Consider the following 11,218-nt stretch of genomic DNA (forward strand, 5'->3'; position numbering starts at 1 on the left):
CCGTATTTATTTTTCCTCTTATCGCTTCCCCTTTTTGTATTTTTAGGCTCAGGAGGCAATAAATTACGGTTCTTTACGACTAAAATCCAGATGAGCTCACGTGTACAATGGTAAATCACAAAATGTACTTCACATGTAGTTAGGGGGGTTTTCAAGATTTGCAATTGGTGATCAGAAGAGGGTTATGGACTGTAGAGGATAAATAATACAGCCATGTAGTGCCGAACAACAGTGCTCATACAGTACACTACTATTGTCACGATGCCGGCTGGCAGGTAGTGGATCCTCTGTGCCAGAGAGGGATTGGCGTGGACCGTGCTAGTGGACCGGTTCTAAGCCACTACTGGTTTTCACCAGAGCCCGCCGCAAAGCGGGATGGTCTTGCTGCGGCGGTAGTGACCAGGTCGTATCCACTAGCAACGGCTCACCTCTCTGGCTGCTGAAGATAGGCGCGGTACAAGGGAGTAGGCAAAAGCAAGGTCGGACGTAGCAGAAGGTCGGGGCAGGCAGCAAGGATCGTAGTCAGGGGCAACGGCAGAAGGTCTGGAAACACAGGCAAGGAACACACAAGGAACGCTTTCACTGGCACTAAGGCAACAAGATCCGGCGAGGGAGTGAAGAGGAAGTGAGGTGATATAGGGAAGTGCACAGGTGTAAACACTAATTGGAACCACTGCGCCAATCAGCGGCGCAGTGGCCCTTTAAATCGCAGAGACCCGGCGCGCGCGCGCCCTAGGGAGCGGGGCCGCGCGCGCCGGGACAGAACAGACGGAGAGCGAGTCAGGTAGGGGAGCCGGGGTGCGCATCGCGAGCGGGCGCTACCCGCATCGCGAATCGCATCCCGGCTGGCAGCGGAATCGCAGCGCCCCGGGTCAGAGGACGTGACCGGGGCGCTGCCGCGGGGAGAGTGAAGCGAGCGCTCCGGGGAGGAGCGGGGACCCGGAGCGCTCGGCGTAACAGTACCCCCCCCCTTGGGTCTCCCCCTCTTCTTAGAGCCTGAGAACCTGAGGAGCAGACTTTTGTCTAGGATGTTGTCCTCAGGTTCCCAGGATCTCTCTTCAGGACCACAACCCTCCCAGTCCACTAAAAAAAAATTTCTCCCTCTGACCTTTTTGGCAGCTAAAATTTCTTTGACCGAGAAGATGTCCGAGGAGCCGGAAACAGGAGTGGGAGGAACAGATTTGGGAGAAAAACGGTTGAGGATGAGTGGTTTGAGAAGAGAGACGTGAAAGGCATTAGGGATACGGAGAGAGGGAGGAAGAAGAAGTTTATAAGAGACAGGATTAATTTGACACAAAATTTTGAAAGGACCAAGATAGCGTGGTCCCAACTTGTAGCTAGGGACACGGAAGCGGACATATTTAGCGGAGAGCCATACCTTGTCTCCAGGGGAAAAAACGGGGGGAGCTCTTCTTTTTTTATCCGCGAACTTCTTCATGCGTGATGAAGCCTGTAAGAGAGAATTTTGGGTCTCTCTCCATATGATGGAAAGGTCACGAGAAATTTCATCCACAGCGGGCAGACCAGAGGGCAAGGGAGTAGGGAGGGGGGGGAAGAGGGTGACGGCCGTACACCACGAAAAATGGGGATTTGGAGGAAGACTCAGAGACCCTGAAGTTATACGAGAATTCGGCCCATGGGAGGAGATCTGCCCAGTCATCCTGGCGGGAGGAAACAAAATGTCGCAAATAATCACCCAAGATCTGGTTAATCCTTTCTACTTGTCCATTGGACTGGGGATGATATGCAGAAGAAAAATTTAATTTAATCTTGAGTTGTTTACAGAGAGCCCTCCAGAATTTAGACACGAATTGGACGCCTCTATCCGAGACAATCTGCGTAGGCAACCCGTGAAGACGAAAAATGTGTACAAAAAATTGTTTAGCCAACTGAGGCGCAGAAGGAAGACCAGGAAGAGGGATGAAATGTGCCATTTTGGAAAATCGATCAACGACCACCCAAATAACAGTGTTGCCACGGGAAGGGGGTAAATCAGTAATAAAATCCATACCAATCAGAGACCAAGGCTGTTCGGGGACAGGCAGAGGATGAAGAAAACCAGCGGGCTTCTGGCGAGGAGTCTTATCCCGGGCACAGATAGTGCAGGCTCGCACAAAGTCCACAACATCCGTCTCCAGAGTCGGCCACCAATAGAAGCGGGAGATGAGTTGCACAGATTTCTTGATACCCGCATGACCTGCGAGATGGGAGGAGTGACCCCATTTGAGGATTCCGAGGCGTTGGCGAGGAGAAACAAAGGTCTTTCCTGGAGGAGTCTGCCTGATGGAGGCAGGAGAAGTGGAGATCAGGCAGTCAGGTGGAATGATGTGTTGCGGAGAGAGTTCAACTTCTGAGGCATCCGAGGAACGAGAGAGAGCATCGGCCCTAATGTTCTTATCGGCAGGACGAAAGTGAATCTCAAAATTAAATCGGGCAAAGAACAGAGACCACCGGGCCTGGCGAGGATTCAGCCGTTGGGCAGACTGGAGGTAGGAGAGGTTCTTGTGGTCGGTGTAGATAATAACAGGAGAACTTGATCCCTCCAGCAGATGCCTCCATTCCTCAAGTGCTAATTTAATGGCTAGAAGCTCTCGATCCCCGATGGAGTAGTTCCTCTCCGCTGGAGAGAAGGTCCTAGAGAAAAAACCACAAGTGACAGCATGCCCGGAAGAATTTTTTTGTAGAAGAACAGCTCCAGCTCCCACTGAGGAGGCATCAACCTCCAATAGGAAGGGTTTGGAAGGGTCAGGTCTGGAGAGGACGGGAGCCGAAGAAAAGGCAGACTTGAGTCGTTTAAAGGCGTCTTCTGCTTGAGGAGGCCAGGACTTGGGATCAGCATTTTTTTTGGTTAAAGCCACGATAGGAGCCACAATGGTAGAAAAATGTGGAATAAATTGCCTGTAATAATTGGCGAACCCCAAAAAGCGTTGGATAGCACGGAGTCCGGAGGGGCGTGGCCAATCTAAGACGGCAGAGAGTTTGTCTGGATCCATCTGTAGTCCCTGGCCAGAGACCAAATATCCTAGAAAAGGAAGAGATTGGCATTCAAACAGACATTTCTCAATTTTGGCATAGAGTTGGTTGTCACGAAGTCTCTGAAGAACCATACGGACATGCTGGCGGTGTTCTTCTAGATTGGCAGAAAAAATTAGGATATCGTCCAGATAGACAACAACACAGGAGTATAACAGATCACGAAAAATTTCATTGACAAAGTCTTGGAAGACGGCAGGGGCGTTGCACAGTCCAAAGGGCATGACCAGATACTCAAAGTGTCCATCTCTGGTGTTAAATGCCGTTTTCCACTCGTCCCCCTCTCTGATGCGAATGAGGTTATAGGCGCCTCTTAAGTCCAATTTAGTGAAGATGTGGGCACCTTGGAGGCGATCAAAGAGTTCAGAGATGAGGGGTAAGGGGTAGCGGTTCTTAACCGTGATTTTATTAAGACCGCGGTAGTCAATGCAAGGACGTAAGGAGCCATCTTTTTTGGACACAAAGAAAAATCCGGCTCCGGCAGGAGAGGAGGATTTACGGATAAAGCCCTTTTTTAGATTCTCCTGGACGTATTCGGACATGGCAAGAGTCTCTGGGGCAGAGAGAGGATAAATTCTGCCCCGGGGTGGAGTAGTGCCCGGGAGGAGGTCGATAGGGCAATCATAAGGCCTGTGAGGAGGTAGAGTCTCAGCTTGTTTTTTGCAGAAAACATCCGCGAAGTCCATATAGGCCTTAGGGAGACCGGTTACTGGAGGAACCACAGAGTTACGGCAAGGGTTACTGGGGACCGGTTTTAGACAGTTCTTGGAACAAGAGGACCCCCAACTCTTGATCTCCCCAGTGGACCAATCCAGGGTAGGGGAATGAAGTTGAAGCCAGGGAAGTCCAAGGAGAATTTCCGAGGTGCAATTGGGGAGGACCAAAAGTTCAATCCTCTCATGATGAGATCCGATGCTCATAAGAAGGGGCTCCGTGCGGAAACGTATGGTACAGTCCAATCTTTCATTATTTACACAATTGATGTAGAGGGGTCTGGCGAGACTGGTCACCGGAATGTTGAACCTGTTGACGAGAGAGGCCAAAATAAAATTTCCTGCAGATCCAGAGTCCAAGAAGGCCACTGTAGAGAAGGAGAAGGCAGAGGCAGACATCCGCACAGGCACAGTAAGACGTGGAGAAGCAGAGTAGACATCAAGGACTGTCTCACTTTTGTGCGGAGTCAGCGTACGTCTTTCCAGGCGGGGAGGACGGATAGGACAATCTCTCAGGAAGTGTTCGGTACTAGCACAGTACAGGCAGAGGTTCTCCATACGGCGTCGTGTCCTCTCTTGAGGTGTCAGGCGAGACCGGTCGACCTGCATAGCCTCCACGGCGGGAGGCACAGGAACAGATTGCAGGGGACCAGAGGAGAGAGGAGCCGAGGAGGAGAAACGCCTCATGCGAACAGAGTCCATATCTTGGCGGAGTTCCTGACGCCTTTCGGAAAAACGCATGTCAATGCGAGTGGCTAGGTGAATAAGTTCATGTAGATTAGCAGGAATTTCTCGTGCGGCCAGAACATCTTTAATGTTGCTGGATAGGCCTTTTTTGAAGGTCGCGCAGAGGGCCTCATTATTCCAGGACAATTCTGAAGCAAGAGTACGGAATTGTACGGCATACTCGCCAACGGAAGAATTACCCTGGACCAGGTTCAACAGGGCAGTCTCAGCAGAAGAGGCTCGGGCAGGTTCCTCAAAGACACTTCGGATTTCCGAGAAGAAGGAGTGTGCAGAGGCAGTGACGGGGTCATTGCGGTCCCAGAGCGGTGTGGCCCATGACAGGGCTTTTCCGGACAGAAGGCTGACTACGAAAGCCACCTTAGACCTTTCAGTGGGAAACAGGTCCGACATCATCTCCAGATGCAGGGAACATTGGGAAAGAAAGCCACGGCAAAACTTAGAGTCCCCATCAAATTTATCCGGCAAGGATAAGCGTATCCCAGGAGCGGCCACTCGCTGCGGAGGAGGTGCAGGAGCTGGCGGAGGAGATGACTGCTGAAGCTGTGGTAGTAACTGTTGTAGCATAACGGTCAGTTGAGACAGCTGTTGGCCTTGTTGCGCTATCTGTTGTGACTGCTGGGCGACCACCGTGGTGAGGTCAGCGACAACTGGCAGAGGAACTTCAGCGGGATCCATGGCCGGATCTACTGTCACGATGCCGGCTGGCAGGTAGTGGATCCTCTGTGCCAGAGAGGGATTGGCGTGGACCGTGCTAGTGGACCGGTTCTAAGCCACTACTGGTTTTCACCAGAGCCCGCCGCAAAGCGGGATGGTCTTGCTGCGGCGGTAGTGACCAGGTCGTATCCACTAGCAACGGCTCACCTCTCTGGCTGCTGAAGATAGGCGCGGTACAAGGGAGTAGGCAAAAGCAAGGTCGGACGTAGCAGAAGGTCGGGGCAGGCAGCAAGGATCGTAGTCAGGGGCAACGGCAGAAGGTCTGGAAACACAGGCAAGGAACACACAAGGAACGCTTTCACTGGCACTAAGGCAACAAGATCCGGCAAGGGAGTGCAGGGGAAGTGAGGTGATATAGGGGAGTGCACAGGTGTAAACACTAATTGGAACCACTGCGCCAATCAGCGGCGCAGTGGCCCTTTAAATCGCAGAGACCCGGCGCGCGCGCGCCCTAGGGAGCGGGGCCGCGCGCGCCGGGACAGAACAGACGGAGAGCGAGTCAGGTAGGGGAGCCGGGGTGCGCATCGCGAGCGGGCGCTACCCGCATCGCGAATCGCATCCCGGCTGGCAGCGGAATCGCAGCGCCCCGGGTCAGAGGACGTGACCGGGGCGCTGCCGCGGGGAGAGTGAAGCGAGCGCTCCGGGGAGGAGCGGGGACCCGGAGCGCTCGGCGTAACAACTATCATACAGTGCCACACAATGGTGATCACATAATACAGCCATGTAGTGCCGAACAACATTGCTCATACACTACTCTCATATAGTGCCACACAATGGTGATCACATAATACAGCCATGTAGTGCCGAACAACATTGCTCATACACTACTCTCATATAGTGCCACACAATGGTGATCACATAATACAGCCATGTAGTGCCGAACAACATTGCTCATACACTACTCTCATATAGTGCCACACAATGGTGATCACATAATACAGCCATGTAGTGCCAAACAACATTGCTCATACACTACTCTCATATAGTGCCACACAATGGTGATCACATAATACAGCCATGTAGTGCCGAACAACAGCGCTCATACACTACTCTCATATAGTGCCACACAATAGTGATCACATAATACAGCCATACAGTGCCGAACAACATTGCTCATACACTACTCTCATATAGTGCCACACAATGGTGATCACATAATACAGCCATGTAGTGCCGAAAAACATTGCTCATACACTACTCTCATATAATGCCACACAATGGTGATCACATAATACAGCCATACAGTGCCGAACAACATTGCTCATACACTACTATCACACAGTGCCAAACAATAGTGGCAATGTAATACCACCATACAATGCCAAACAACAGTGTTAATATAAAACCAGCATATGGTGCCAAACAAGTGTTCATATAATTCACTATATAGTGTCAAACTTAAGTGTTCATATAATACCACCATACAGTGCCCAACAACAGTGGTCATGTAATACCACCATATGGTGCCAAACAACAGTGGTCATATAATACCAGCATACAGTGCCAAACAACAGTGGTCATATAATACCAGCATACAGTGCCAAACAACAGTGGTCATATAATACCACCATATGGTGCCAAACAACAGTGATCATATAATACCAGCATACAGTGCCAAACAACAGTGGTCATATAATACCACCATATGGTGCCAAACAACAGTGGTCATATAATACCACCATATGGTGCCAAACAACAGTGGTCATATAATACCACCATATGGTGCCAAACAACAGTGGTCATATAATACCAGCCCACAGTGCCAAACAACAGTGGTCATATAATACCACCATATGGTGCCAAACAACAGTGGTCATATAATACCAGCCTACAGTGCCAAACAACAGTGGTCATATAATACCACCATATGGTGCCAAACAACAGTGGTCATATAATACCAGCATACAGTGCCAAACAACAGTGGTCATATAATACCACCATATGGTGCCAAACAACAGTGGTCATATAATACCAGCATACAGTGCCAAACAACAGTGGTCATATAATACCACCATTTGGTGCCAAGCAAGTATTCATATAATACACCATACACTGCCAAACAACATTGGTGCCAGACAACACGGTTTATAAAATATCAACATACAAAGAACGTGGTGTGAACCCAGCCTTACACTGTATAAACCTCAATAGACTTCATGTATACTGCCTGTATGGAGCCTAAAATGACACTCTACTGGACTTGTGGGGTAATGGAGGCCAATAGATAACGTGCACACCAAGAGCTTGACTTTTGGATATGGGATGGACTGTCGCTTTCCCGCAAAACAACTATAAACACTATAGACATAGACTATAAAATTAAGGCCCAAAACACTTTTTGAGTTTTCAAAACAGACGTGGCTTATTTCTCTTATGTAGACAGAGGGGGGGGGGGGGGGGGGGGGGGAGCTGTGACATCTTGTCCACAACAGACTCAGAACTGTGGTCAACAGTAAAAGAAAACCCTCTGAACTACAGAACTTCCTGCCCAACAAACAGGTAAGAAAAACACATACATACTGCCAAAACATATAACACATGTATATTGCAAAAAAAATAAACTTACAAAGAAGATGCCATATGGCCAAAAAAACTTACCACCGGAGTACCCCTTTAATCCAACTAAACCATGCAAAAAAAAATCTTCTCAAACCCCAGGTGCACTTTAACAGTTCATCACATAATATTAGCATTGCGACCTTGTCAGTTACAGTTCTCAGATAAGGTAAAAAAGCTTTAAAGGGGTACTCCGCCCCTGGCATCTTATCCCCTATCCAAAGGATAGGGGATAAGATGTTAGATCGCTGCGGTCCCGCTGCTGGGGACCCTGGGGATCGCCGCTGCGGCACCCCGCTATCATTACTGCACAGAGCGAGTTCGCTCTGCACGTAATGACGAGCAATACAGGGGCCGGAGCATCGTGACGTCATGGCTCCGCCCCTCATGACATCACGGCCCTTCCCCTTAATTCCCCATAGACTTGTATTTACAGGGGCGGGCCGTGACATCACGAGGGGCGGAGCCGTGACGTAACGATGCTCCGGCCCCTGTATTGTCCGTCATTACGTGCAGAGCGATCTCGCTCTGTGCAGTAATGATGGTGGGGAGCCGCAGCGGCGATCCCCGGGGTCCCCAGCAGCGGGACCGCGGCGATCTGACATCTTATCCCCTATCCTTTGGATAGGGGATAAGATGTCTAGGGGCGGAGTACCCCTTTAAGTTTTGCTATTGCACTCCTTATGGTAAATAAAAAAATATTTCTAATATACTTTGTTTTCTATGTTTTATTCGTGCTTAAAAAAGCTCAAGAGCACATTTTCCCCCATCTTATACACAGACTTAGGACCGAAGTCCAAACACAGGAAGTGCAGCCTGGAGTGCTGAGGGGGGTGTGTCCAACCAACAGCATATGGCAGTTAAAGGGGTATTCCAGGAAAAAACTTTTTTTTACATATCAACTGGCTCCAGAAAGTTAAACTTATTTGTAAATTACTTCTATTAAAAAATCTTAATCCTTTCAGTACTTAAGAGCTTCTGAAGTTAAGGTTGTTCTTTTCTATCTAAATCCTCTCTGATGACATCTGTCTCGGGAAACGCCCAGTTTAGAAGCAAATCCCCATAGCAAACCTCTTCTAAACTGGGCGGTTCCCGAGACACGTGTCATCAGAGGGGATTTAGACAGAAAAGAACAACCTTAACTTCAGAAGCTCATAAGTACTGAAAGGATTAAGATTTTTTAATAGAAGTAATTTAGAAATCTAAAGAAAAAATGTTGCCCGGACCTTCCAAGGTAGTGTGATCAATTGTATATATAAAATGGATTACTGGGTCGTGCTCCAATGATAATTCAAAACAGTTATTTATTATTAAAATATATTATAATACAGTGCATTACTCCTCACAGGGCCCGTGTGAGAAGAACATATGATAAATATACAAATATACACAATCTTTAAAAAAATGATCAAATTTAAAATTGAATAGTTAAAAAAATACTGGCATATAAGATTGCTCTAAATAAGCAAAATATAACTCGATCCTATATGTATCCCCACGGTATTGAAATGATACAATATATTCAAATTGCTTAAGTGTCCTTTTATATATGACAGTTTTGTATCAAGTTAAATGCTGTGTTACCGGTCCTGTGGTGGAATAGATGAGTTAGGCTCGGACAGCTCTCACTGAAGGCAGTTATGGTTGTTCCTGTGCCTGGATATAAGATGGCGGTCTCAGATGGTGCCGTGGCTTTAACTTACAAAGTCCAGATGGAACGCGGTGGTGGTTGTCTCAGGCTGGTGGCGCTGGCAGGCGCCGATGGTAAATGAGTGCCGGGAGACCGTTGGCGCTGGCAAGCGTTTATGATGTCAGTTTCCTCACCGCTGGACTTGGAGAGAGCCAGAGATCGCACGCTGAGTAGATGGAGTTCGCCTCGTGTGGATGGCGTGTGACGTCAGCTGAGCGGGGCTAAGCCGGAGCTAGAGATGTAAAATCAGGACCGGACACAAGCCTGAATCGGCTGATGCGCAGAGAGTCCGCGGTAAGTGATAAACCTAGTCCATGGGTAATGGACACAGTTCATACAGAGCATATGTGCCAGTGGATAGGACTAGACGCGTTTCAGGGTTCTCAAATGCGACCATTTCCTCAATCGTCATGAGGACTACTGAGGAAAGGGTCACATTTGAGAACCCTGAAACGCGTCTAGTCCTGTCCACTGGCACATATGCTCTGTATGAACTGTGTCCATTACCCACGGACTAGGTTGATCACTTACCGCGGACTCTCTGCGCATCAGCCGATTCAGGCTTGTGTCCGGTCCTGATTTTACATCTCTAGCTCCGGCTTAGCCCCGCTCAGCTGACGTCACACGCCATCCACACGAGGCGAACTCCATCTACTCAGCGTGCGATCTCTGGCTCTCTCCAAGTCCAGCGGTGAGGAAACTGACATCATCAGCGCTTGCCAGCGCCAACGGTCTCCCGGCACTCATTTACCATCGGCGCCTGCCAGCGCCACCAACCTGAGACGACCACCACCGCGTTCCATCTGGACTTTGTAAGTTAAAGCCACGGCACCATCTGAGACCGCCATCTTATATCCAGGCACAGGAACAACCATAACTGCCTTCAGTGAGAGCTGTCCGAGCCTAACTCATCTATTCCACCACAGGATCGGTAACACAGCATTTAACTTGATACAAAACTGTCATATATAAAAGGACACTTAAGCAATTTGAATATATTGTATCATTTCAATACCGTGGGGATACATATAGGATCGAGTTATATTTTGCTTATTTAGAGCAATCTTATATGCCAGTATTTTTTTAACATTTTTTCTTTATATATATTTTCTAGTTCTTCTGCCCTGTTGACCTCGGTTAGTGCTATTTATTAATTGTGAGCTGCACTTACACTTTTTCTTTTTCTTTTAATTTACAAATCTGCTTAACTTTCTGGAGCCAGTTGAGATATATATATATATATATATATATATATATATATATATATATATATATATATATATAAAGTTTTTTTTCTGGAATACCCCTTTAAGTGTGAGAGGAGCTATGATTGGATGAGGCTGGACACACCCCCCTCAGCACTCCAGAGTGCACTTCCTGTGTTTGGACTTCGGTCCAAAGTCTGTGTATAAGATGGGGGAAAACAAGCTCTTGAGCTTTTTTAAGCACAAATAAAACATAGAAAACTTCATTTTTTTTAAACAAAGCATATTAGAAATATTTTTTAGTTTACCATAAGGAGCGCAATAGCAAAAATTAATAGTTACCCTTTAATGGTTACATTCACACTAGGTGGGATTATTTTTTTAAAAACATTTCCAGTAATACAAAGGTAACAGGTGCTTAATGATATTCATTGGTTAAGAATTTAGGTCCCCGCACTCTTCACAGAAGTCTCTCCCTCTCCATGCAGTTTATTCTTCACATCTGCTTTTCCTTTTTAAACAGGAAGTTGTAACCATTCGACAGCCATTTTGGAAGATAT

The sequence above is a fragment of the Hyla sarda genome, chromosome 2 (genome assembly GCF_029499605.1).
Source record: "Hyla sarda isolate aHylSar1 chromosome 2, aHylSar1.hap1, whole genome shotgun sequence".
NCBI lineage: Eukaryota > Metazoa > Chordata > Amphibia > Anura > Hylidae > Hyla > Hyla sarda.